The sequence below is a fragment of the Podarcis pityusensis genome (genome assembly GCF_964106645.2).
Source record: "Podarcis pityusensis genome assembly, chromosome: 4".
Taxonomy (NCBI): domain Eukaryota; kingdom Metazoa; phylum Chordata; class Lepidosauria; order Squamata; family Lacertidae; genus Podarcis; species Podarcis pityusensis.
Window position 1 is genome coordinate 88,242,376 of NC_138027.1, and position 10,346 is coordinate 88,252,721.

General features: G+C 41.5%; 1 long non-coding RNA gene across 1 annotated transcript; it reads left to right on the plus strand.

The window, feature by feature from the left end:
• Positions 1-1,916: 1,916 nt before the first annotated feature.
• Positions 1,917-9,938, plus strand: LOC308475933. Its single transcript, XR_013985555.1, has 3 exons — positions 1,917-2,056; positions 5,306-5,346; positions 9,338-9,938. It is a non-coding gene; the product is annotated as an uncharacterized lncRNA (long non-coding RNA).
• Positions 9,939-10,346: the final 408 nt, after the last annotated feature.

Consider the following 10,346-nt stretch of genomic DNA (forward strand, 5'->3'; position numbering starts at 1 on the left):
AGGTTTTAAGTGTTCCATTAAACAGGTGAAAAGTTCTTTCATAAGAATCGATACATGAAGTATTAGAGCATTCAGCCTCTACATTCAGATATTTTCTCTTCTTTTTCAGTTTCTCTCTGAAGTATTTTCATGTCTGAAAGTTTGTGATTGCCTAAACTGAAAAGTATGGTAAAAGTTGTTTAGGCTTTTTATTTGTATTTTTTCTGATTGCTGGTATATGATTTCTGGAAGGGATAAAAAGATGTGTTGCCAAGCTACCGCACAGAGGATGCAGAGCATTTTGTGTTATGGAGAGCTTTTGTAAAACACTCTCTCGATTTTTGCCACTGATTCACAGGTGGCGTTAATGGGGGCAGAAGATTTTGGTGATTCTTAGGTGGATGAATTGGTGCAAAAGTATTAGGAACAGGACTTTAGTGATGGTGGAAATGGCAGTGATTCCACAGGGGCTGACATTTCCTTTCCTTGAGGCTCCTGGTGCATGAAGCTATGTCATGATATGACATTTATGGAAAGGAGCCTTCTGGGACCAAAACAACAACACAGGGACTACCCTGAAAGAAAACTGCTGTTGTTGCCCTTTAGGCAAACACAGTTGTTGGTGGATAATGAAAGTGAAGGAGGTGAACTTTGCTTGGATAACTTTCAGCCCAGCACTGGTTTGATGCAGTAAGCTTTCTTATTGTTCTGTTTTTGAAGGTGACCCTACGATAAGTACACATGATAAAATTATTGTATTCAGGCTGATATAATCCAGGGCTCATGATAGATGGTTTTAGCTCACTTCTCTCAAAGTTTAGCAAAAAGCCATGAAAGGTAGGTTGCAGCTCTCTTTGTAAAGAATTGATTACCGAGGAATTTGTTTAGTTGTGTCTGACTCTTCGTGACCCCATGGACCAGAGCACACCAGGCACTCCTGTCTTCCACTGCCTCCCGCAGTTTGGTCAAACTCATGCTAGTAGCTTTGAGAACAATGTCCAACCATCTCATCCTCTGTCGTCCCCTTCTCCTTGTGCCCTCCATCTTTCCCAACATCAGGGTCTTTTCCAGGGAGTCTTCTCTTCTCATGAGGTGGCCAAAGTATTGGAGCCTCAGCTTCACCATCTGTTCTTCCAGTGAGCACTCAGGGCTGATTTCCTTAAGAATGGGTAGGTTTGATCTTCTTGCAGTCCATGGGACTCTCAAGAGTCTCCTCCAGCACCATAATTCAAAAGCATCAATTCTTCGGCAACCAGTTCTCACTTGCATACATCACTACTGGGAAAATCATAGCTTTTACTATACGGACCTTTGTTGGCAAGGTGATGTCTCTGCTTTTTAAGATGCTGTCTAGGTTTGTCATTGCTTTTCTCCCAAGAAGCAGGCGTCTTTTAATTTTGTGGCTGCTGTCACCATCTGCAGTGATCGTGGAGCCCAAGAAAGTAAAATCTCTCACTGTCTCCATTTCTTCCTCTTCTATTTGCCAGGAGGTGATGGGACCAGTGGCCATGATCTTTGTTTTTTTGATGTTGAGCTTCAGACCATATTTTGCGCTCTCCTCTTTCACCCTCATTAAAAGGTCCTTTAAAAAGGTTCATTAAAAGTTTCATTAAAAAGTTTTTTTCTATTACTGAGGAATAGTCCTCCTTAATTACAAGAAGTTCCTTCATAGTTTACAGTGTTGAGATATGATGTGTCCAAGCCAATGGCATAGCATGGGGGCACAGGGATGGTTGCTCTGGGTCCAAAATTATCAGAGATGCAAAATTCCAGCACCCAGTGCTGCCTCAATACAGCTAAGTGCTTCTGTCGCTGGGCTCTATTGAAAAAGGCTTCTCCGTGTGAACCAGGAAGTGACCTCTCCAGACAATGGAATGACTCTTCTTTGCTTATCTCTATGGCTGCGATCTCCTGGGTGATGCAGACACCGTCAGGCAGTTGAATGTACATGCTTACACCTTCCATTTCCCTCCCTTGCCCTGGGTGCTGGCAACCCACGCAACACCACTGATCCAAGCCCTGAAACAAATCTATGTATAAGTTGTGCCCTTCAGGGTGGAGGAGGGGTAATGACAAGGTGGGTTTGTAATACTTATCCTTTGTAAAAAGACAATACAGAGTGTAGGGATCGATGAATCAGTTGGCCCTCTTCTCAAGCTTAAGTTCAATTATCCACATTTCTACATCAGTTTGTGATTTTTTTTAAAAAATAAAAACACTTCTCATGAAAATTCATCACTGAATTTCTCCTAATATACACATCTGTATGGACACTGTCCCCTAAAACAATGCATTTTTTATATTATTTTCATCTAATAAACAGTATTTGCATTGCATGACTGACAAACTATATTGCAAAATTCAGAGAACTGAGAATCTTGAAGGATGGGTTTGTTTTGGTTCACGTATTGTTTCAGAAACTGTCTTTAAATGGTAACTGAAACAATTTTCTACCCATCTAGTCACCTCATACTAGCCACCTCAATATTTGGATCCATATGAATCTAGGTTCCTGTAGGGTTAAAGTAACAAAGCTCAAAGACCAGTGTTCCCAGAGATCTTTTGATGGTAGCAGTTGTGGGGAACCAGCTCTTTGGCTGGTTTTGTGAGCTAAATTGTGTAACTGGAAGAGTAGAAGGATCATGCTTCCTACTCTGCCTGTAGGGGAGGCTAGATAGATTACATCTCAGTCACTTCAAAGTCTACAGTCATAGGAGTTCAGACACAAAAATAAAAAGTCATTTCACAGAGCTCCGTCCTTGTTTTTCCCTTGCTTCCTGATAGGAGCACCTGGTGGGATTTATGCACATCAATCATAGAATGATAAAATGATTGGCACATACATTTTTTTTATATTATTCAAATGCTATTCCCTGAATAAGTGGCAGGCACATCTGCCTAGGACCCATCTGTCCAATGAATTTAAAAATGAGAAAATATTGATCAATTCTATAACCTGAGTGATAGCTCAATCAGTAGAGCAAGAAACTCTTAAGATTTCTGCATCACAGGGAGTTGTATTAGATGACCACCATGGTCTCTTCCAGCTCTCCAAGTCTGTGATTTTGTGAACCTAGACATTATCAGCAGCCCTTATTGTGTGTCACTGTTTGTGCAGGGGCAACAGGGATGAATACTTTACCTCCAACCCCATTATCATAATGGTCATCCTCCCACTTGTGAAGGTTGCCTACATGCAGTTGGAACCCCCTCTGTACTCATGGAGGAAACCCGCATTTCCTGGAGTTCTAAAATACATGAAGAAGTACAAGAAGTTCCCCAAGGCAGATAATTGCTATCTGTCAGGCTTGAGGACTCCTCTCCCTCCCCCCAATGGCACCAAGAAGCAGGGAGGAAACAAGAAAGCTCCTACATATGATTAAGTGTTGGTGTTGACCTTTAAAGCCCTAAATGGCCTCAGCCCAGTATACCTGAAGGAGCATCTCCACCCCCATCATTCTGCCCGGATGCTGAGGTCCAGCGCCGAGGGCCTTCTGGCGGTTCCCTCACTGCGAGAAGCAAAGCTACAGGGAACCAAGCAGAGAGCCTTCTCAGTAGTGGCGCCCGCCCTGTGGAACATCCTCCCATCAGATGTCAAAAAGATAAACAACTGCCTGACATTTAGAAGACATCTGAAGGCAGCCCTGTTCAGGGAAGTTTTTAAAGTTTGACATTTTAATGTATTTTTAATCTTTGATGGAAGCCGCCCAGAGTGGCTGGGGAAACCCAGCTAGATGGGTGGGGTACAAATAATAAATCATCATTATCATTATCATCATCATCATCATCATCATGGTGAGAAGCAAAGAATTCAAGTCATTCCTCAGTGATGGAGTTGCTTGCACTGAGCTCCTCCCCCTTCCCCTCTAGCAACAACACATGCTTCTATAGCATCCGTCTGTGGACAACTTTCTCTGTGCTCTTTGTTCTTGCACCCTTAACGAATGCTGCATTTTGGGAGAAGTGGGGTCGGTTATGCTGTCCAGCGATGTGTCAGCTAGTGGCTTTGCCTCCCCTCCTCCTTCTCCTAACACCGCATAACTCTGCTGTTTGCCTGTCTCTGAGCAGTTATTTTCCTCAAATCCCTGCTGTAATTCGAGACTGCCATCCTCCTCTCTGGAAGCTATGGGAGAAGGGGGAGGAGGCCTCCACCATTCCTCCTCCTCTTTATTTCAGTCCCTGACACTAGCTAAAATTTGGAAGGCAACCAAAATGTCTACATTTTGAGATAGAACTTGCACACTCATCCCCATTGTTCACTCCTTTTGCTTAAGTGTTGAATTCACTACTAAGGGGCAAGATTCACTTTGGCAAGATTGACCAGCATGAGCAATGTAGGATGCAGTGGATCTCTGCCGCAATTGGGCTTGGCTGACGTTAAGTCCCCAGCTGTGGCTCAGCCTGAGATATGCTGGCAGAACTTGCTTACTACCCAGCCCAGTTGGGGCTCAACCAAGTGAGCCAAAGCTGGCTGAACTGAGGCAATCATAGCTCCTTTAAATGGGGCATTTCAGAAGCATGGTAAAGACTGGACCAGGCAGGCAGAATTGGGTCACGTCCTAAAGCCCATTCAGATCAATCACATGACCTGGCAACCACACAGAGAACACTATCTTAGTTCCGTTTTCCCTCTACCAGCACACTTCCCCTGCCCTGTACAGTGGTACCTCGGGTTACATACGCTTCAGGTTACATACGCTTCAGGTTACAGACTCTGCTAACCCAGAAATAGTGCTTCAGGTTAAGAACTTTGCTTCAGGATGAGAACAGAAATCGTGCTCCGGTGGCGCGGCGGCTTCAGGAGGCCCCATTAGCTAAAGTGGTGCTTCAGGTTAAGAACAGTTTCAGGTTAAAAACAGACCTCCGGAATGAATTAAGTACTTAACCCGAGGTACCACCGTATAAGGTTTGGATCTTTGATACCTTAATGCTGGCTTAATGTATACTGGCTTGCTTTATGCCAATTTCTTGCGATAATATTGTGCTCCCTAATGGTGACACCTGAAGAGGGCAATAGAAATGTTTCTTTCTCCCTATGAAGCTGACAAACTCTTAAATAGTTGCATGAATATTTCAGCAAGTATAAAAATAGTCACCTCTTGCAGACTGTCATCCAGAAATGTAGATAATGATAGGATATATCATTCTGACAAAAAAAAGGATCCCACATATGATTGTTCCTAAAGGTTCTATACAAAGAGCTTATCAATACTCCTTTGTATTACAGTCTTTCATAACTTATGGCCCACAAGCCAAACATAGGGATTATCTTGGCTTGGCAGATGCTTGACAATGTCCCTGTGGCTTTTCTTTTTCTTTTTTGCAGTCTCAAGCAGGCAGCAAAACCAGGAGTTACGGAATTACAGGGTAGGTTATCTCTTTCTATAGAGCACGCTATATTTTCATTGAAAATTTACTCATATTTTACAAATAGCAGCAACAAAAGAATCACATCATCATAGTGATGCAGAGTAAATGTGTGCATAAAACTCAGCAGGGACAATTCAAATTACACATCAGGACCCCAGAAGGGTAAAAAAGCTTTACAAGGAAAGCGTGTGTCCAGAACAATTTAAGGATTTAAGTTAAAGGAACGGGTACCACCCTCCTATGAAGGTATTTGACATTCTGTCTGCATGAAACTATTGTTCACATATGCTTCTTCTGTTACCTTGCCCAACAACTCAATTTTCTATTATTGTTGATACCTCTGGTTAACAGTGCAATCCAAACTCCAGCTGGGCTTAATGGAGCACCTAAATCTCTGGAGACTGTTATTCAAATGATCCTGGGGAGAAGGTATAGGGAGGCAAGTCTCTGTACCAATCCGGAGCTAGCACAACTTTCAGGTTTGATACAGTCAAGCGATCACATTGGGGCCGACTTGGGATCCAGGCTAGTTTAGTCCTTTCTCACTACACCCCAGAACATCCAGTTTCAGAGTGTTCAATGAACTGCCACCACCAGGATTCCACCAGAAACACTTCTGCCTAGTGGGTGGAAAAGAGCCCATACTGAAGAAACCCAGCCAGATGGGCGGGGTATAAATAATAATAAATTACTGGTGGAGTGACACTGGCATTACTCTGTGGTTGGAGAGACACTTCTGACCAAACAAAATGCCCCCCCCCCAAGCTGGGCACAAAAGGGGTTTAGATTGCAGCCTCAGTGTAGACAGCCAGTCTTTATATATTATTTTCTTTGCATCATTTCCAGGAATGTTCACTAAGGCTAATTTTGGAATCAGTTGCCACAAAAGCTCTACAAAATCTTACTGATATCTCCATGTAGTGGAAAGTGGCTACCCTCTTAACATTAGGAGAAACATCTTTATATACAATGGTATCTCAGTTCACGAACGTAATCTGTCCCTGAAGTCTGTTCTTAAACTGAATCCGTTCTTAAACCGAAATGCGCTTTCCCTAATGAGGCCTCCTGCCTCCAGTGCCCTTCCACAGTTCGGTTTCTGTTTGTAGACCGAGGTAAAGTTTGCAAACTTTACTACTTCCGGTTTTGTGGAGTTCGTAAACCAAATCATTCGTAAACAGGACTGTTCGTAAAACAAGGTACCACTATACTTGTTGTAGCTTTAGAGGATAGTGTAGACATGGACTTTGAGAATGTACCAATCCAGACTGCAAGCAGAATGCATATAATGCATTTCTTGAAAGACAAAAACTAGAATAACTGGTTGAAGACTAACCTAACCCCTTTCCCCTATCAGTTTAATATAATGTGCAGTCATGAATTTGTTTTAGGGAACACTTCAGAATTGCACATATATCCAATTCTAATTCATTTGGAATCTTGTGTGGAGTATCAATTGCATGAACAAGGACTTCCACAGAAAGGATAGACAAATGACTGCTCAGATGTGTGCAGTTGAAGTATCTTGAAAAAGAACAGTTGTTGTTGTAGGAATCATGGTGGCAACATGACCTCCTCCTCAGATAATTCACTCAATGTCTACATGGAATCTCAGGTGAGTTGTGAGTTTGCTGGCAGCAACACATGTTCCTGTGACTGATTATGCAAGACCCAATATGCACCTAAACCAAAGTATACAGCTTCATGATGACAGAAAGAAATCATACTGAATGCATGTACAAGAACTTGGGGCTAGTTTTGTACCTAAAGGAATAAATGAGCAGAACATACGGAGAACATACAAAGTCATAATGCTTGGGGATGTAAGACTATAGTGAAACATCAACAGTATTAAAGATGGAAGGATGGTAAATTTTGGTTCTCCCGTTTTCTTATTTTTCTAATCCTAAATTCAGTTCTCCACATTTTGCAGCAATCTGCTTAAAAAAAAAATCCCTCACTAAAATTCCCCAGCGTTTTAGTGTAAATTTCTCATAATAAGCATGCTTATATTGACTAAGGAACACATTTTTGCAAGCAATTTCCCCATATGTAATGCATTTTTGCATGTTATTTTCAGGAATATCTTCAGTTTTATGCACACTTTCCCCTAATATATGCTTTTTTGTGAACATATACTGAATCACAAAAATTGGATAAATGCAAATTTTGAAGGATAGCTGTGTTTTGGAAAGTGCAGATTTGATAGATTTTACTTTAAGGGCTGAATCAAATTTCTCCTCCACCCCTAAGAGGTATGAAAGAAAAAGACACAATTAAATAATTATCTTCATTATCATGCCACTCTTAATCTTGCATAGCAAAAGAGCTCAAGAAGACTCTTGATATTATAATTATTTGCTGAAAAATGAGTCCCTCATTCATTTATTTTTCCACTTTCTATGCTAGAGTGTAATTCAGGGTATAATTCCACTATGAGGCAAAAGCACATATCACACTATACAGGGCAAAAAGTGCAAGGGAAAGTAGTTTGTTTAAATGCTCTGCATTTCAAAAGAAAAATCAATTTCTTTATTAAATTTATTTTTATGTCATCAGCATTTTCCTCCAAGTATAAAGTTTCACACAAGCTATCATTTTGTGGGGAGGAATGTGGTTCCACCTTTGGCAACGATAGCTTTATCCCCATGATGTCTTTCTATATTCTTTGTTCTGAAAATGACTGAACAGTATATTTCATATTGGTATTCTCTTTTTTGGAAATGCAAGGCCCAGTGCTTTTGACCCAGTATGAGTCAAAATTACAAATTGCGCATGCAACGTTAAAAATTGTTAGGGCTGCAACCTTTGAACATTTCATTTATATAATGCTTGGAATTCAGTGTTACAGAATTCAGCTTTAAATCTTGCCAGACACAACAATGTATCTCACCCCAAATTCTGTTCTAGGGATTCTCCTGACTCCTCCCAGCTAAATTATCTTTTCTTGCTGGACAGCAACCAGAATAGAACTCAAGGTATAAGAAATCTGCCGAGAAAATAACACAAGAAAACTAGGGAAACCTATAAGCAATATTTCCCAACCCTTACAGAAGTTCTGGGTAAGAATCATTTATTGCTCTGCATAACTAGAAGAGCTGCTTTTGTCGGCCACAAACTACTGCAGCAAATTTTTGTAGTTGAAGAAAAATAGACAAAGGCTATTAGACAGGACAGCAATGTCCAAGATTCAACAATTCCCAGTCTTCAAACACAAACACAACCTGAAAGAATACTCAACATAGCATATTGGAAAAAATCAAGGTTATATTTATTTAAATATAACAAATTAGAGTATCGGCAAAATAAGCCAAATCATTAAGTGTGGGCAGGTGTATGAGGGAAACATTTCTCCCCACCATGGACATGTAAGCCACCACATAGTTTGTCCTCGAGCCAAGAATTGAGAGAGGATTCCCTTTCTTTGCTACCTGAGCCTTGGGTTGTGAACCCAACATGAGTCCATCTTTCACCAAGGTATGAACATCAGGCCTTAAGTTGTGCCCAAGTACACAACCCCATGGGACTCGGGTAGCACTGTGGTCTAAACCACAGAGCCTAGGGCTTGCTGATCAGAAGGTCGGTGGTTTGAATCCCCGCGACGGGATGAGCTCCTGTTGTTCGGTCCCTGCTCCTGCCAACCTAGCAGTTCGAAAGCACGTCAAAGTGCAAGTAGATAAATAGGTACCGCTCCGGCAGGAAGGTTAACAGCATTTCTGTGTGCTGCACTGATTCGCCAGAAGCAGCTTAGTCATGCTGGCCACATGACCCGGAAGCTGTATGCCGGCTCCCTCAGCCAATAAAGTGAGATGAGTGCCGCAACCCCAGAGTCGTCCATGACTGGACTTAATGGCCAGGGGTCCCTTTACTTTTACCTTTACACAACCCCAAGCCCCCAGTCTGTAGTTGATAAGTCAAGAATACCTCATAATACAATAGTACAAAAGGAGGGCAATGACATGAGATCTTCCCTTCCCTGCTTTCCAAACAGATCAATTGAACCAAATCAATAGAACAGAGCCCTACAGTGTGCAGCGGGTCAAAGAAGGAAATTCCAAGTGTCTATCGGGACTCTCCAAAAGTTCCTACTCAGCACCAAGGCCACATTGCAGATGGATAGAAGAAGGACAGTGCAACTTTAGAAGGAAGAGGAGGCAGAAGAAACATAAATATTGCCTAGATTGCCCCTTCCCACTGGGCATTGGACCCATATGCTGACCCTCTCCTCCTGGAGAGACCAACTCAAGTCTCTTCCAAGGCCAATGGGGCTGAGGCAAACCACTCCTGATAAAAGTAGGAGCATCAATATTATTATCATAAAGATACACTCTATCCTGTACTGTACAGTTTCTGAATTTTAGTATTGTAGAAGCCATATGAGATGGTTTGCTAATTATTGTGCAGTCTATTGGTCAAACACTACTGTAAAGTTCTGAAGTCATTTCATATCTATGTAATAGATGGCAATTTTAGTGCCTTGCCTTGATTTACTTCTTAAAATCCCAACTTCACAGAGCCACGTCTGACGGAAACACTGTAGCCAGCAATATCTGCTCTAGCCATGCCTAATCATTATTTCAATTAAACGGCATGATTTTTAACTCTGTAAAATGGTATCCTTTGAATGGGCTGCTTAAAATAATTCATAAACAGGAAAACTGGAATGTTGTTTGGTAAATTACATAAAATAACATAAGGGCTTCCAACTGCATTGCTTTTAAGATAAAAGAGCAGCATTATTTGATATGCTTTCAAAGGAGGAAAAAACTGCATCTGAACAATTTTTCGTCTCCTTATGACTGTGTTGAGTATGCACCTGTGGTTTTCAAATCTGCTAAGGCATTCATCAGATCATCAACAGTCCTCAGCTCCAACAGAGATGTCAGCAGGAGATATGTAAGAACAATTTATGACTTTGGCAAATGGAGAAGTAATATATTAGGATTCATGGGTGGGTGATATAAATAGCCCTGATGATGATTCATGAATGAATGAATTAA